The following is a 19,073-nucleotide window of genomic DNA, read 5'->3' on the forward strand; positions in this document are numbered from 1 at the left end:
GTCAAAACGTGTATGACAAGCAATCAATAAACAACTGAAGTGCCATGACGATGAATTGATGCTTCTGTCTCCCTTCCTATCTGTCTGTCTATCTACTCTCATAAAAAAAGGTGTATTAAATAGTAATTTATTATTGGATATTGTTACTAAAAATAAAATGATACATATTAAGAGTTTAGTTGTGCAGAAAGATTTGAATTGGACCATGCCAAACCAGAAGTGAATAGGAGTGCCCCACTGATGGGCGCTTGGGTAAAGTCTTATAGAGCAAAGTAAAGAAATTATTTGATTGGCTGTAGCTGAAAGGCTCGTTGGCTATTTCTGATTGGCTATCCTTAGCATTTTGATCTTGAAACCGTGAGGCATTTACAGGCTTAAATTCTGGTTTGCTTAGGTAGGCCACCATGGCATTAGAGCCATGTTAGTCCAGTGGCCTTTGTGTTTAGTGAGTTTATCAGGTAGTACATACTTTTGGACGGATATTATGCATTTGATTATATAAATTTAAGATCAAGGATGTCAGCTTTAATGTATCACCAGACACATTGTGTTAATTAAATGTTACTCTCTAAGCATACAGACTTGCCATATTATTTTTCAGATGGTATGTAGAGAAAATAATAACTGATTTTGAATAACTTAGAAAATTTTGTTTCTATTTTTAATGTGGGTCTGTACCAGTAAGTATCATTGACTTCTATCTCATTTCTTTATAGAAAATGGAGACCATATTAATGATTAATAATGGTCAGCTTCTACCCTTTGAGTATTAAAGAAGAAACTAACAAGATCCACCATTCAATTGTAAATGTATTTTCTGGTTTAGCAGAAAGATTATTTTTACTTCAATGTCAGAGTGTTCAATAAAAGAAATAACTCCTGCTTAGCTCTTTTTGTGTGCACTTTGGAAGATAAAGAAAGAAATGTGTCACAAATGCTTAAATTTTTAAAAAATATATAAATTTATGATACCACACAATATTAATCTCTGATCTATAGCATCTTGCACACATGCCTAGGGCTCAAAGGACACTAACGTAATGCACTTTGGGACAAGAAAATCCCCCCTCTCAAATGGTTTGAATCTAATAATAATCTGATATTTCATGGTTACTAGCCATTGCCACCTCTATGTCTCCTTGTGGCTTCTCTGCCCTTATATCATTCTCTTTCTGTTTTCTCTCTCTTCTTTCTGTCTCAACAATCCTTATAAATTAAAATGTGTTCTGTTGTCATGGTCATTGCATTTTTTTTATATTGCCATTATTTTTTAATCTTGTGGTTCTTATTTTATAAAAACTACAGTTCTAAACAGATGAAGAATTTTAAAAATAAATGTTTTAACAAAAGTATCTTTTCCATTGTATTCCAAATGGCTTAGTGACTTTGTTTCTTGATAAAATGTAGTTAATAATGCTATGTGTCATACAAATGCTAAGCTGTCTGCCAGTAGTACAGTATATTGTTTTATTCTTTCAGTATTGAGGTGATACTCCTATTTTAAAAATGAAGAAATTTTTGTCCTGGCTGCCTTGCTCAGTGCATAGAGCGTCAGCCTGGCATGCAGAAGTCCCAGGTTTGATCCATGGTCAGGGCACATCTGAGAAGCAACCATCTGCTTCTCTTCCCCTCCCTCTCTTCCTTCTTTCTCTCTTTACTTCTTACAGCGTCTCAGTTGGTTTGAGTTTTGGCCCTACCTGCTGAGGACAGCTGGGTTGATTCGAACATCAGCCCCCTACGAGAGTTACCCAGTGGATCCTGGTCAGGGCGCATGAGAGAGTCTATCTCTCTATCTTCCTTCCTCTTTAAAAAAAGAAGAAGAAGAAGAAGCCACTTTGATTTTCACAGGTAAACTAAATTTTCCAAATTCATAAAGGTCATTAGTGTTTGATCTAAGAAGAGATAAATCTTTACTTACCTTAGTTATTAAATATGGTAGAAGTAATTCTTAGATAGCTTAGAATTAAACATTTTCTAAAGATTCTTCCAGTCCATTAAGTATAAATGCTAAAACCTCCTTCAAGATAACCTTTCTGAAAAAGTTTTACATTTTTCTAATAAAAAAAAAAAGCATACTGGAATCTCTGATAGCTTAGTTTGGTTATAATTAACATAGGAAACATAATACTTAGTACTTAATGAATATGAATTTAAAAGACCAGCATAGGTATTTTTATGGGCATAAATTAATGCATAGTTCTGTAACTTTTCCATTCATATTTGAGGCACATTATACCTTGGTTGTTGAACATGATCTGAATGACAATAGTTAGTTCTTTTTTTTTAGCATCAAATATGGATTTAATAACTTGCAATCCTATCCAGCTTTTAATCAATCATTAGGAAGTACTGTATTAATTCAATAATACAAACATGAGCAAACTTCATGGGCTTTGACCTAGAAGCCTTAAAAAAATATGTTGATTTTATTTTCTAAAAGTTTTTAGCAATTCCAAGACTTGATTTGGAAGTTGAAAGCTAATTTTCAAAATTCTTTTGTAATTACCATTCTTCTTTGGTCTTATCATTTGCTTTTCTGGGGATTAATTTTTAGTTTGCTCTGTCAATTTTTGTTTGATACAGAATATAGCATTGTTTTGCTCCTGCCTTATTCCTCTTCTTATAGTGTTTTTATAGACATTACTGTTTATAAGCAAGGTAACAAACATAAAAGCAACCTGAAATAACAACACAAAACTCTTATGATACTGTGGGAATTGAAATAATATAGCAAAAGGCAGTATTGTTAATAAAGAATGACAGTCATTTTCACTAGATCATTTTTGAGATGGGTTTACATATCACATCCTTACTTGGAGTAAAGTAACAGATGTTGACCTGTTTCTCAGCCTTGTGCCCAGTTTAAATGATTGTAAGGAAACTCCAGAATATTATTATAAACAAAGAAGATATTGCACTTACATAATTAGTAAGCAGACCAAAAAGAATTTGTGGTTTACTCTTTGTTTTTTATCACTGTTTTGTGTGTGTGTGTGGGGGGGGGATTTCATGATTTCAACTTAAACATTCCCTTTAAATTTTGTTGAGTGTTCCCTTTTTATCATTTCAAATAAAATCTTATGCTAACTTAAACTCTGACAGAAAAAAGTACTTTAGAATTTTATTTTTCCAAATATATGATTGTTATTTATGTTTTGTGAGATTAAATGACTGAGATTCTGAAAAAAAAAATGTAGTATTTTTCTTAAAATAGTCTTGGGTTCTGGGTTCTGTTTACCCACCCTTGGCCACTAAAACCAGTTGTCATGCCAAGTCTTTGCAATTGTGTGGGATTTTTTTCAACAATTTCTTTTTTCCTTTTTACCATTTGATTGAGAGATATAATGAAAGTTATCGGCAGCCCGTATCCAAAAAAAGTGCTGCAATGTATTAACAACTGAAAATACTCACTTTCTATCTTGGCTTCTTAATAAAAAGGCAGATATTCTCAAGGTCTTTTCCAAAACCTTAAGAAATATTGAAGAGAATATTTTGGTGTTTAGGCAAAGTTCTCTCAGGAACCTGTACACTAATATGTTACAGATATTTTGTGAGTATCTGCATGTATAAAAAAAATGACTTATATGGGCAAATTGAGAAGTCTAAAAAAAGTTTCTAATTGAACAAAACATTGAAGACAACATTTGTATACTGTTTTTTAAAAAATGTGCATATATCTATATACATATACATATCCACATATATTTATTTATACCTATATATGTTATTTAAAATAATCTTGTATAAACTTTTTTTTTTTCTGAAGTTGGAAACGGGGAGGCAGTCTGACAGACTCTCGCATGTGCCCGACCGGGATCCACCCAGCATATCCACCAGGGGGCGATGCTCTGCCCATCTGGGGCGTTGCTCTGTTGCAACCAGAGGCATTCTAGCGCCTGAGGCAGAGGCCACAGAGCCATCCCCAGCGCTGGAGCAAACTTTGCTTCAATGGAGCCCTGGCTGCAGGAGGGGAAGAGAGAGAGAGAGAGAGAGAGAGAGAGAGAGGAAGGAGAGGGGGAGGGGTGGAGAAGCAGATGGGCGCTTCTCCTGTGTGCCCTGGCCGGGGATCGAACCTGGGACTCCTGCATGCCAGGCTGATGCTCTGCCACTGAGCCATTCCTCCAAGGCCTAAACTTTTAAGCTTTAACTTCTCTGTCAATAAATTGGAGCTATGAAAGCTGCCAAAATATGCCATAGTGAGAACTGTATGATACAGCACATAGTGTATTTTCCCATGTATAAGATACACCTTTTTTTTGAAACATTTGGGGTCTAAAAACTGGATGCATCTTACACAGTGGTTGTATTTTTTTTTTACTTGCATTTCCCTCTTTTTCGTGCTTGTTGAAGATTTGTATGAATTTTATGATGAATAAAACTTGAGTTCAATAACTTTATGTACCACATTTTTCTTCCAAATTTTAGCCCCCAAATTAAGGTGCATCCTGTACATGGGAGTGTCTTATACATGGGGAAATAGGGTACATAGTACTCACCTAAGTCAGTCTCTATCTATCCTTCCCCACCTCTTCCATCACAGAGGCCTCCCTTAATCACATTAGTTGAAATAGTCATTTATTCTACCCTTTATTCCTGTGATCCTTTTTTATTTACTTTATACAAAGTAATTCTTTTAATTTTCATTTTAATTTAATTTGTATCTCCTGCTAGGGAAAAGACTGTTGTGGATTCATTTGCTGCCAGATTCTCCTGAGTTTAGTTTTATACTTAGCACTCATTCATTCTTTATATTCATTCAGAAATATTTCTTAGGACTTGCAGTGCTTGAGATGCAGAAAGTGTGATGAACAAAAATGAAGTACTTGCCCTTATGGAACACAAAACGAATTGTTGCATTAATAAGTAAATTTTTTTGTGGGTCCAAATTTATTCTAAAATTGTGTAATAGTTTCTAGGACTATTATTATACATTTATCAGAATAAAAATAAAGTTAGTCTTGGATGTTTTTTTTTTTAAATATTGTCTTTATAACTTTGACATTCAAGGGAGTCATTTTAACATGGATATTTCTGATTTGGGAAGAGTCACTGATATTATCAGGAATCATTGTTTTTTTCTCCATTTGTGAAAAGAGGGAGTCAATTATCATGCTTTTCTACAACCTAGGGCTTAATGAATCATAATTGATTGTTCCTTTTCATATGTATCACTTTGTAGCCTCTCCTAGATGTCATTAATAAGGCATTTTTTGAGCTTATCTAACACTCTACCATTTGGGAATATCAATTCTGTAGCCATATGACCTGAAACACTGAATAAAATCTAACAAAGCAGATGTTTCCTAATATTGTTTTATATCATATTAAGAAAAAAGTGGATTTACAAATTTTGTAAAAAATTGTAATGTTACTTCATTTTAACTTAAACATAATCTCAAATAAGCCTTTGACTACACATTTTTATGTTCCAGATATACTTTGTGTACTGATGTAACAATATTTTCAAAAATAATTTTTAATATTTACTGTTCATTTTAGAGAGAAAGGGAGAGAGAGAGAGAGAGACAGACAGACAGAAACATTGGTCTGTTTCTGTATGTGCCCTGATTGGGGATTGAATCCACAACCTTTATATTTTGGGTTGACATTCTAACTGAGCTATCTGGTCAGGGCTAAAAAATAAATTTTTACCAGAGGAAAATGGTTCGGAGAAGGTAGAATACGTGAGAGGCGAATAAATGGTGATGGAAGGAGATTTGACTTGGTGTCGTGAACACACTATATAGTGTACTGATGATTTATAAAATGTAGAATTGCACACCTGAAACCTATATAATTTTATTAACCAGTGTCACCCCAAGAACTTCAGTGAAAATAAATAAATTTTCTGTCTTAATGTTTCTTATATAAATACACTATCATTTGGTCCTGTGATTCATATTGAACCTGGGCCTGGAATGTCCTTCCCCTTCTCCTTTTAGTCCATTCATTTCTCCCTATCTTTTAAGAGTTGCTTTCTCTAGCACTCTGTCATTGTCCTTTACTTACCCCAGACTGGCAAGGTATTCTTTCTTGGTGTTTTCATAAAGCTATTTTATTTATCAATACTTTAATACACTTTTCATAATTATCCATTTTAAGGTTTGTATTTCCTATTTAGATTGTAAACTCTTTGATAGTAGAGACCTCACTGTGTTCATCTTTGTAAATCTACAACCTAACACAGTATCTGGCCATAGATCAGGGGTCGGGAACCTATGGCTCATGAGCCAGATGTGGCTCTTTTGATGGCTGCATCTGGCTTGCAGAGAAATCTTTAATAAAAAAAAAATAATGTTAAAAATATAAAACATTCTCATGTATTACAATCCATTCATCTCCTACCACTCATGTTCATGGTTGTGGGTGGCTGGAGCCAATCACAGCTGTCCTCCGGAACAACACCAGATTTTTATTGGATAATGCGTAATGTACATGGGTCGTTGTATGGCTCTCACAGAATTACATTTTAAAATATGTGGTATTATTCATGGCTCTCTCAGCCAAAAAGGTTCCCGACCTCTTGCCATAGATAGTTTGTTCTGGCTGCTATAACAAAACACCACAGACTGGGAAGCTAATAAACAACCAAAATATAATTTTCACAATTCTGGAGGCTGGGAATCTGAGAAGAGTGCCAGCATGGTCGGGTAAGGGTCATCTTTTCAGTCACAGGTTTCTTGTGTCCTCAAGTGTTGGAAAAGGCAAACCAGCTTTCTGGAGCCTCTTTAATAAAGTACAAATTCTATTTCTGAGCACTGTGTCCACCTCTTAATGAGACATTAGGTTTTCAACATTCAAATAAAAACAGAAATGGTGCTCAGTATAGGTTCACTGATAAATGGATGAATAAAAGCTAAGGATTGAAATTGGACCTGATTCATTTTTTTTTAATTTTATTTAGAAAATTAAATTAACAGGGTGGACTTTGATCAGTAAGAGTACATAGATTTTAGGTAAACATTTCTATAGCATTTGAATTGTGGATTATGTTGTATACCCATCACCCAAAGTCAAACCATTCTCTGTTAGCATATATTTGTCCCTCTTTATACCCTATCCCCCATCCCCTTCCCCCAAACCCCTTACCCTGGTAACCACTTCACTTTTATCTATGTCTGTGAGTTTCAGTTTTATAACCCACTTATGTATGAAATCATACAGTACTTAGCTTTTCCTGATTTACTTATTTCACTTACTATAGTGTTCTCAAGTTTCATCCATGTTGTTGTAAATGTCACTATGTCATCATTTTTTATGGCTGAGTAATATTCCATTATGCGTATGTACCACATCTTCTTTATCTAGTCCTTTATCAAGGGACACTTTGGTTGTTTCCATGTCTTGGCCACTGTGAATGAATAATGTTGCGATGAACATAGGGGTGCTTGTGTCTTTATGTACCAATGATTTTGAACTTTTGGGGTCGATACCCAGTAGAGGGATTGCTGGGTCATATGGTAGTTATATTCTTAATTTTTTGAGGAATCACCATTCTTCCATAATGATTGCACTAATTTGCATTCCCACCAACAGTGAATGAGGGTTCCTTTTTCTCCACAGTCTCTCCAACACTTGTTATTACCTGTCTTGTTGATAATAGCCAATCTAACAAGTGTGAGACGCTATCTTATTGTAATTTTGATTTGCATTTCTCTAATAGCTAGTGAAGATGAACGTTTCTTTATATACTTTTTGGCTATTTGTATACCTCTTAGGAGAAGTGTTTGTCCCTGTTATTTAATTAAATTGTTTGCTTGTTTTTTTTCTGAACCTTGTGAGTTCTTTGTATATTTTGTATATCAGAGCTGTTATTTGCAAATATCATCTCTCATTTAGTTGGCTGCCTATTTGTTTTGTTATCAGTTTCTTTTGCTGTGCAGAAGCTTTTTAGTTTCATATAACCCCATTTATTTTTGCCTTTACTCCCCTTGCCTTTGGGGTCAAATTCATAAATTGTTCTCTATGGCCAACATCTATGAGTTTAGTGCCTATGTTTTCTTCTATGTAATTTATTGTTTCAGATTTTATAATTAGGTCTTTGATCAATTTTGAATTAATTTTTATGCAAGGGGACAAACTATAGTCGTTTCATTCTTTTGCATGTGGTTTTCCAATTTTTCCAGCACCTTTTATTAAAGTGGCTTTCTTTTCTCCATTATGTGTTTTCTGCTTCTTTGTCAAACATTATTTGCCCATATATATGTGGTTTTATTCCTAGGCTCCAGTTCTGTTTCATTGGTCTGTTTGTCTGTTTTTCTGCCAATACCATGATGTTTTGATTATTGTGGATCCGTAGTATAATTTAAAGGCGGTAGTCTGATACCTCTGGCTTCACTTTTTTTTTTTTCAGAATTGCTTTGGTTATTTGGAGTTTTTATGGTTCTATACAAACCTGGTAAATTTTTGTTCTATTTCTTTAAAAAATGATATTGGAATTTTGATGGGGATTATATTATATTTGTATATTGCTTTGGGCAATATGACCATTTTACCTATGTTGATTCTTCCAATCCATGGACCTGATTCTTTGTACGTACAGTCTAGAAGGGAGACACATTTCAGAGATGATTGCTTTTTCCATTATCATAGTGGTTGAAGTTATGGAAAAAAAGGGCAAAAAGAAAATGAAAGTTATTGAGGAAGAGCATACAATCTAGGGCAGAGAATTATAGTAACCATGAATTAACATTGTGGTTAATGGGACCAGTTGATACAGATTCCAGAATGATTGAAAAAATTTGGAAATAGTGTACAGAGTAAAGAATGATAAAATTAATTGAAATATATACTGTGAGTCAAATAAGTTTATAAATATGATGTTTGCTCGCTTATAGTTTGTACTGGGTGTGGGGTACAGGCTGTAAGCAGGCAGGGTTGTTATAGCCTAAGGCTTAGTTTTAAAACTAAGCTTTTCCCCATACCCTTGACTGTTGCATGATAGCGGGTGGTGCACTCTTATGAGAAATCCCATTTATGCTTCAAATAAGTGACTTTGTATCAGAGACTTCTTTGTTTGTGTATTGGATTGAAGGTTTTGATTTCTACACTATAAAATGGGGCAGAGGAGCCCATGCTGGAGGAGAGCAGAGAAAGGCCACATGGAGGAGAGAAGAAGCAGCCAAGATGGCGAAATGCTGAAGGAGAAGCCAGTTTGTGCAGAGTTTGTGTAGAGAGAAGGAGATGGGAAACAGAAGTGGATAAAGTTGGTGAGATATAAACCTTTGATTCTAGGAAACTCGGATAAATCAGTGGCTTTGGGAGCCCTGAATGGAAAAGGAAGTGTTTTCCCACTGTGTGTATTTCTTGCCCGCCGGGTGCGAGCTAGGATTAAAGCTAATGGCCCACCAGTTCTTGGTTCCGATGTTTTATTACCATCTGTCCAAATCAAATGCAAACCTGCATGGGCCAGGCAGCTGTGATGGTGGCCGCGGCTACTGGCTTTACATATACTAATTGAAATATTATAAAAATTGGGAAAATAAGCATGAAGTTGTTGGGAAATATATTTTAATGCCATAAATTATTGATGAGTTATCACTCTCCTCATGTGCACAAAATAGACATTTTGTCAATTTTAAAAGCTCTTGGATAATTTGAATTTATATAATATACATAAAAGCTATATAAAATATTAGTATGTGATGTTATCTATCACACTAAGGCCTTGTTTCATGCTTTGGATTGTGCTGCATACATTTTTTTTTCTAGTTTTTATCATTGATTTGAAAAAGAGAAAGAGAAACTTCGGCTTGTTGTTTCACTTAGTTGTTACATTTAGTTGTGCACTCATTTGCTTTAATATGTACCTTGATCGGGGATTGAATCCCTGAACTGAGCCTTCTAGCCATGGTGTGTGCTGCATACTTTGTATTCATTATCTTTAATATTCACTTCAATTCAATTGTTTGCATTTTACAGATGAGGAAGCAGAGTGTTAAAGAGTTCAATCCATCTGTTTTTGATCACTTAACTCTTAAATATCAGAGCTGGCATTAGATTCATTTTGTTTAAATTGAAGGTCAGTGTTTTATTATTCTATACCGTACTATGTGTCAATGAGTCTCTGAAATATTGTACATTTTCAGCATAAGTGTAAAGTGACAAGCATAAATATATATAAATTTAGTTATAGTTTGCATGGTCATCCTGTCACTCATTTATCAAATGTTCTTTGCTTTCTAGGCACTGTGCTAGGTACTGCATATACAACACATGCCTTTGTGGAATTTATAGTGCTAGAGACAGGCATTAGAAATATAAAAAGAACCATATAATAACAATTTTGATCAATGCCATGAAGAAAAATATAAAGTCTTTTAAGTAGATTACAGAGAAGGTTGTGTGTGTACTTTCCTGTGGGCGAGTATAATTAGATTTGTAATAAAGCTAACTGTAACCCAAGATGATGCTTAAAATAGCTGTAGATAAGTAGTACCACAACTTTGTAATCAAACTGAACAGTTTGAAAACATTGGTCTTCCAGCAGCCTTTCTACAGAACAGAAGAAATTCTGGTGAACTGAAAAAAACTGTGGCTAAATGTCATATCTTTATTTCAGTTTTGGAAGGTGCTTTGGAACTGTATTTTTAACTACATGTGTTTTAAAAAAAAGCCACAAATATCTATGGAGTTGATGATTATACTGCCCTTTAGTGAGCAGTATCTCTCTTATTATAACTCCAAGCACATGGGAGATTTTGTATTAGAAATATTAAGTGTTTGTTAAGTTTGAATACTTGGCTTCATATACTTCTGTCATTTGGCATAGCATCTGAATAACAGTCAAACAAGAAAAATTATATCATTAGGACTTAATAAAGCTGGATGATCAAAATAAAACTACTAAAATCAGTGAAAAAAAGAAAACAAAGAAATACCTGAGAAGCTTGACCAGATATTAATTACAGCCTAGGCTTTGGCTTCATTGTAGTTCAAATGTTATAAAATCCGAAATTTCAGTTTCAGAAGTTATCTTAGGCTTTTATTGTAATGATATTATAAGTAACTAGTACTGTAGGAATTTTTAAAAAATTACATTAAAACTAGTCAGTGATTTCTTATCATTTGATTTTGATATTCTTGCCAACAAATATATTTTGAAGCTTGACTTCTTTTTCCACCCTCCCCTTTCAAAATCTCTTTATAAACAGATGAAACACTGGTCACTTCCTGACAGCTGGAGATATTTTGTAATTATCTGCAAATCTAAAAGGCTTATGATTCTATTTCTTAGCTGTCAAGGAGCAGCTGAAATACTTTTCATGAAACAAGCATCAGTATATATGAAAGATAGAAATTAATCAAGAAATCTGACATCATAATTGAAACTCATTATCATCTATCAACCTGAGATACTGTGAGGCTTCCTAATATCTCCTTTTCTGAAACTTCGTCATTAGGTCAGTACCCCCATTGCCCTCTCCTTATGTTTTTCTTGCATACTACTCTCAGAAAGGAAGAACTGAGTCTGGTCTTAAAGAACAAATAAGAGTGTATCTAATAGAAAAGTGAGAAAAGGATTTCTTGATAGGCATGGACATCTAAAGCAGTAAAAACATAAAGGTATGAAATAGCATATGATGACTGGAAATCAATTCAGTGTCTTTAGAATATATTGTACATGAGAGGAACTGACATTAGAGGAGAATGAAGGGGAAAAGGGTCAGGTCAGATGGCTAAAACTTCAAAGCTCAAGGAGAAATTATCACAAAGCTGAGGAGGCCTTATTTAGTGTAGACAGGAGCTTACCTCCTCTACCAGGGCAGGACAAAATAAATGAACAATTAATAGAGTTATAGAAATGTGTACAGGTAACACCAATACCTTGTGAGACTGCATGCCTGTTCTAATGACTTTCATATTCTCAGTGAAGAAGAAGTTAGGTCAACTACAGGTGATGACTGAGGGTGGCTAGGAAACTTGAGGAGAGGAGAAGATGTTTAGAACTGCGATGGAAAAGGTAGAAAGATACCAAAAGGTGTGCGACAAGCTGACTGGAGAGGAACTGAAGTTCATGCTAAAATGGAAATCTATGAATGTGCAGTTAATACATTTTTTTTTCTGGTTTTACTCAGTACTATAACTGCAGGGTCCATTCTGAGTTTGGAAGTTTCAAGCTTTTTTTTTTTTTTTTCAGGAAAACAAAGGTGTGAATGACTTGAGAATGTTGGTGCTTACAGATGATATTAATATTTATTGAAGAATTAGAATGTGATAGGAACTTTGTACAGTGCATACATTGTTGCATTTATACACTTCTTTCTGGTATATGCATTATTCTCAATTAAAAAATAACTGGGGACCCAGTTAAGTAATTTTTTCAAGATATTTTACAAATAAATAATTAGCAGAACTGGGATTTGAATGAAAATCAATGTTGCAGCTGAGTAGAAAAGACACTGAAGTTAAAAAAGAACTAAAAGTTTGGCAGATGTGTCAAGGAAGTAGAAAGTTTTAAGGAAATTCTTGAACAAAATTGATAGAATAGTATTTTTAAGATTGCATAAAAGATAAGAAACAATAATTGGGAAATAGAATATTAATGTTTAAGATGCCAATGATAGAGGCATTCAGAATGGCCGTGAGGTTCAAGTTGGAAGCAGGTTATTGAAACGAGAGTGGAAGTGGAATTCATGAATTCTCTGGCTCGATTATTCATTGCAGTGCATAAGTATTGATTATGAATATTGATTTTACTGGGACTTTGGAGTGAAGAGAACTGGATTTTGAAGAAATGACCTGAAAGCTGATGAGTCTCAGTATTCAGGGTAATATAGCTTTGTGAAATGAATATGGAGATTATAGATAGATAGATAGATAGATAGATAGATAGATAGATAGATAGATAGATCCATGAGTTGAAATAGTAATGATACAAAAGTCACAGTGAAACTGGAATTATGCTGAGCCTCTGTTCTGGATGTGAAAGTATGAAATTAGTATGCATTCAAGAGGACTTCATTTAATTCAGTTCCTCAAGGAAAAAAGGATGTGGAGACAAAACAATTTCCAAGTTAGAAATAAAAGTATTTTTTTATTCAAAAAAATTGGGAGCGCTAAAAGATACAATGGAAAATGTTGGAAAGGATATCAAAAGGGGTGTGGTAATAGGGATAATATGATCCAATGGGAAAAATCTATAGCTGTGTGAGGATAAGATTCAGAAAGAAGGGTAGTGATTAGAGGAAACAGTTTATTTAGGACTTGACAGTGATCCAAGCAAGAAGTGTCAATGGAATTTGATGGCTTCAAATTTGTGTGCAGAGCTTTGGTTTATAGGCGTTTTGTTATGTTCATTCTAAACAGTGCCATAATCTGACCCAACCACATTAATGTTCAGGCTGAGAGCGGCACTGTCCAAACATATGCTGTTGGTCAGTTCAATGTAAGATTTGAATAAAATTAACTGGATTGGTACCTCTGGTTTGTTTATTAACTGGATTGGTACCTCTGGTTTGTTTGCTTGATAATTATTTTACCTAAAAAATTATAAACTTGATATTAGTATATATTTCACAGACTTTTTTTTTATGTTTCACTAGTTCAAAGTATTGCACTTTAATGATTTAATACTTAGTGCTCAGAATTTATGTATCATCGTCTTTTGATTATTAGGACAGAGTTCAGCTTGATGTTTTTAAATATAACAATGTTCCATTTTAAATATAACAATGTTCCATATTGATAACTGTAACACAATTTAAGAAATTTAAATTAGGTCTATAGTTTTATCTGTTCCACAATGTATAAGAAAGAAAGGTAGCTTATATGAAAGAAAGGCTTACACAAAATACAACATTTCACGTGCATTTTCTCATAAACAGTCATCAAAGTTTAGCACTAGAAGGGATTCTATACATCAACATAGTTCAAATACCCGTTAATGGCTGATGGATGTATTCAGATTTTTTCATAAAAAAGACATCTTCTAACTGTATGGTCATTGTGGAAAAGGTGTACATAATTAAAGATGAAATACTATTGCCTGCTGTGGTTAAAATTCTGTAACCTTGAGAAGTTGGAGTACCCAAGCCAATGTTTTCTGTTCTATAAAATAGGGATATTAAAATTATCAAAGAACAATTGAGAGGACTGAAGCAGCTTTTTAAAGGTTTTATGTATTGACTGTACAGAGAAAGGAGGTGAGTGGAATGAGAAGTAGTTGCTTCATTCTGGTTGTTCATTGGTTGCTTGTGGTGTGTGCCTTGACCAGGCAAGCTCAGGGTTTAGAACCAGAGACCTTAGCATTCCAGGTCGATGCTTTATGCCCTTTGCCACCACAAATTAAGCCAGAGCAGCTTTTTAAAGTTTTGGATATCTCTGACTATCCGGTCATATTTACATGGAAAAAAAATTTCTTTGTAGTTTGCTGTAGTTCAGCTGCCTAAAACAACATTTGGAAGCCGAAAATTATCTTAAAACTAACTTTCACACTGAGTCCATTTTTTTTTATTTTTATGCAACAATCTACTTTGACAACTCAATAATAATAATAATAATAAATATATCCAGCATATGTCAGGCAAGAAGTCCCCAGCCAAAATCAGTCTCAGAGGAGTCATATGTATTCTAGGAATGACCTGCTTTAGTCAAGTTTGCTTAGGTATAGCTGGTGAAAGAGTGGACTCTGCAGGTCCAGCCAAGGCTTGCAGAGCTCAGCACTTTGGGCCCTTGGTCACTTATATACATCCTCTAGTCAGAGGTCTTTGAGGCATATTCTTAAGAGTAGCATACCATATTTGCCCACTCTGGTCATATATAAAAGTAATTGCTGAAGTCTTCAGTGTACCATTGGCTTCCCAGAATAAAAGAAAAATGTCAATTTGTCTGTAAGAGAGATGGTAGCTAATAGAACCTGCTATCTTTTTGACTGTCTTCATTTTTTGCCATACAGGTTCCCCTTACAGCCATCCCCACCTGCATCATAGAGCTGTGATAAACTAAGCATGACAACACATCAAGACAAGCTCATTAAGATATGCTTTGAAAATGTAGTTCAGTTTTGTCCCTCTTTATGGTTAATTTTCAAAGTGGTACTAAAGAAGTTATATTTGTTTTCAATACCAGTTGATTTTCTCTCATCTTTAGCTCTCTCAGTTAGAAGGGCAGATCATTTATATCTCCATAACAAAGATATGTGAATAAGATTAGTGCGTTCAATATTTTTGCTAAAGTACTGCTTGAATCGAAACTGTTTGTCTTAGTGCTTTCTCATTTTATTTTTATTATAAGATGCTGTAAGTCATTTCCTTAGCTTCCACTCTTGTAATTTTATTGCACTTGTTTAGATATTTTTAGTTATAGTAGGTATTAAGGGATACAATAGAACATGAAGTTGGTCACAAAAATGGCTATATACAATAGTTGTAAATAGCTTTTCTGTAGTTGTGTGTAGCAAAGCTTTAGAGAATCTGTCTCCTGTGACTTTCAGAGATCATCTTTGGTGATTGTGTAAACCTAAAACATGGGCTTGTTTTTGGTTATCTCGGAGTGTGAAGTAGTGTGGTGTTTCATGCCTGTCATTTAACAGCAGGAGAAATTCTTCAGTTTATCCTAATGCCCTCATGTGCTTTGACCTTGGATCAGTCAGCCACTGATCAGCTGATGTAGTGTTACAATGTTGCCCTTGATCCTGTATCACTCACTTTAAGTTCTTTTGTAATGTTTGCCACTTTTTTCCCAAAACATACATAGTTTCTGGGTTTGCAGGGACAGGAAAGAAGAAGGAGATTTAAAAGAAAATACTTGATGGGTTCTCCATTATTTTTGCTTTATTACTAATACTAACTACTATCATAAGGTATGAAATTATGATTGAGGTATTAATAAATATTTCATTCAAGGAACTTTTTCTTAAGCCCTATTAACATTGAATATAGGCAAACATGATTAAATGATGCTGTTAAGTTAAAGGAAAAACTTTTCTTTCTTAAAAGACTAGTATTATTGACTGTTTCTCCACAAAATTTGAATGTGGATTTACACAGTACTCTATAAGGTATTCCTTTTTATTTTACTTTGGTTTCCAAAAACAGTTCCTTTCTTTAGGAGGATTTTTTTTGGTCTATTTTGTCAAATATATCAATATAATTACCTATTTTAGCTGATATAATTTTTCAATTTTATCACTCTGCAGGTAATAAACAACCATGTGTAAACAAATTTCTCTCCTGTACATGATCTATATTTATCTCCTTTAATAAACACCTTTGTAAAACCATCTTTATTTATGTTTGAATTAAAATTTGTTTATGTTAGGAAAGATCATGTGCCCTGGGTAATGCACTTTGGTTGTAACTAAAATTCCTAAGTCAATTAATTATGAGATGACTATATACCAGACATAGTGCTTTATGACACCACAGAGTATTAAAAAAGCAAGATATAAATAGCTGCTGGTTTTTTCTAAAAAGTATGGCCATTTAAATCACCTAAATAATGGCTTCTCAAATAATAGAATTAAAAAATGTCATATTTTTTCCTGCCTCATAATTGGATAAGAGATTGGACATTCACATAGCCTTCCAGAGGCTGAAAGGTTCCTGTATTTTTGCTTTCTTTTCTTATTTGTGTTGTTTTTCAGCATAATGAATCAAAAAGTTTCTCTCATACCCTGGCCGGTTGGCTCAGTGTTAGAGCATAGACCTGGCCTGTGGATGTCCCAGGTTCAATTCCAGCCAGGGGACATAGGAGAAGTGCCCATATGCTTTACCTGTCTTCCCCCTCTCCTTTCTCTCTATCTCTCTCTTCCCCTCCCACAGCCAAGGCTCCATTGGAGCAAAGTTGGCCTGGGCACCGAGGATGGCTCCATGACCTCTGCCTCAGGCGCTAGAATGGCTCTGGTTACAATGGAGCAATGCCCCAGATGGGCAGAGCATCACCCTCTGGTGGACTTGCCCAGTGGATCCTGGTTGGGCACATGCGAGAGTCTGTTTCTCTGCCTCCTCACTTCTCACTTCAGAAAAGTATAAATAAATAAATAAATAAGTTTCTCTAAGATTTTGAACATTTCTAGAGGTACAGCCTAAGCTTTTAGTATTGGGTTTATATTAAGGAAATTATAAAGAAAGTTTTTTGGTTGTTATTTTTTATAAGTAAAATCTTTATAAAACATAGCTCTGGGTTAGACATGCATTATTCAGAAGGTCATGTATACTAACTTTTATACAAGGTGAAGGTTACTTAGAAATTCAAAAGGCATTCTAAACCAAAATAAAAAATATTTTATTTCTTTTTAATTACCTCATTAAAAACATTTTATTTAATAGATATGACCATATAACTGTAAAATTAGTCTTGATTTTATTTTTACATAAGAGTCCTCAAACACATAGTTTTTAATATCATTTTTTGTTTTTGTTTAAAGAAAGGTACATGCACATTAAAGCAGATGAGAAAACGTTTGCTGTCCTAGTTTTGCATAACCAAATAATGTAAGTTAAAATTGCATAACAAACATAAATAAATAAATAAAAATTAACTATAATCTTCTAATATTATAGAGTAAATCTGGGAATTTCTAAAATCATATTTTAAAAGTATAATTATAAAATTGAGATAAAAAGAAAATAATCTTTCTAATCTCATCATTCTCAACTATTAGTAACATTTTATCTCACATGAAGTAAAATATAAAGGACATTTTTAGACATGGGTTAAGGAATGTAATTAGGCAGACAAAAGTGTATTGTAGCAAATACCTATATCATTATATCTGTACATGAAATGAATTCAAATGATATATTTCAGTGGTAGTCACGAAAGTAAGAAAGAAAATTAGTTCTAGTATGATGTTATAGTCTTAAACATTTTAACTTTATTATATAAATACCAGTAAATTTGTAAAATATTTTAATATTGATTTTAAATTGAAATTAATTTAATGATCACGATAAAGAAGTCCTTGGCATGTGGAATTGACAAGTTTTCATGTGCTGCTTACTAAATGGGACAGTTATATGTACACAGTCTGCTTATTGTAGTCTTAGAATTTACACAGTAAGGAGATTGATTGCCAATCCAAGGATCCTTTTATTTGACTAGAATTTAAAGTTCTCTGGTCAGATCAGGTAAGATTACAAGTACTGTTTCAATGACATTGCATTACTTCTGTTCTCCTCTTAGTCTTCACTCTTATGAAATGTATTTAAATAATCTTTGGCCTGACCAGGCAGTGATGCAGTGGATAGAGCATGGGACTGGGATGCAGAAGACCCAGGTTTAAAACCCCTAGGGCCCCACTTGAATGTGGGTTCATCTGGCTTGAGCTTGGGTTCACCAGTTTGAGTGCGGGGTTGCTGGCTTGAGCGTGGGATAATGAACATGACCCCATGGTTGCTGGCTTGAGTCCAAGGTCACTGGCTTGAGCCCAAGGTCCCTGGTTTGAGCAAGGGGTCACTCACTCTGCTGTAGTCCCTCTCTCCCCCCTTCAAGGTACATATGAGAAAGCAATCATCGAACAACTAAGGTGCCTCAATGAAGAATTGATGCTTTTGATCTCTCTCCCTTCCTGTCTGTCTCTCTTTCTCTCTTTCTGTCTCCGTCATAAAAACAAACAAACAAAAATAAATAAAATTATAATCTTTGGACTTCACAGGATTTTTCTATCATATCTGAAAGTTGAATAATTATATTGGTTTAATAATAGACAAATACCTACACTTGTATAGTTAAGTCTTGTATTTTTCATGTTGAGAATCAGCAATATGTATTTGTCTGTATAAACTAATATTTTTCTTTTTGTTAAGAAGCTATTATTCATAATTATTTTTATTATTGTAATTTTGTTGCCAAACACTGTTCTAGCATTTTACAAATGTTAACTAATTTAACAGTCACTATTTTGAATTAAATACTACTATATTTTATTTTTTCCAGGTAAAAGAATTAGAGAAGTCAAAATTGTTTAAAATTAAGGACTATACATGAATTGATGATCAAACTTTTATGATCTTTTAAAAGTAATTATTATTTATTATTAGACTTTAAAATATTATTGAAATACTTCTTCAAAATGTTTAATTAATATATTTAATGTAATAGTTTTTATGTATTCATGTAAAAATTTCAAG

At 33.8% G+C, this 19,073-nt stretch overlaps 1 protein-coding gene across 6 annotated transcripts in view; it reads left to right on the forward strand.

Moving 5' to 3' along the window:
- The window catches only part of SLC16A7 (solute carrier family 16 member 7), a 221,492-nt gene that overhangs the window by 61,861 nt on the left and 140,558 nt on the right, over nucleotides 1–19,073 (forward strand). For 2 of the 6 annotated variants that reach the window (XM_066258875.1, XM_066258874.1), the window contains exon 2: nucleotides 9,035–9,209. The exons of the other annotated variants lie outside the window; for them this stretch is intronic. The gene's annotated coding sequence lies outside the window, so the exon portion shown is untranslated. The remainder of the gene's footprint in view (nucleotides 1–9,034; nucleotides 9,210–19,073) is intronic. 6 annotated transcript variants of the gene reach the window in all.

This window comes from Saccopteryx bilineata, chromosome 2 (assembly GCF_036850765.1).
Source record: "Saccopteryx bilineata isolate mSacBil1 chromosome 2, mSacBil1_pri_phased_curated, whole genome shotgun sequence".
Taxonomy (NCBI): domain Eukaryota; kingdom Metazoa; phylum Chordata; class Mammalia; order Chiroptera; family Emballonuridae; genus Saccopteryx; species Saccopteryx bilineata.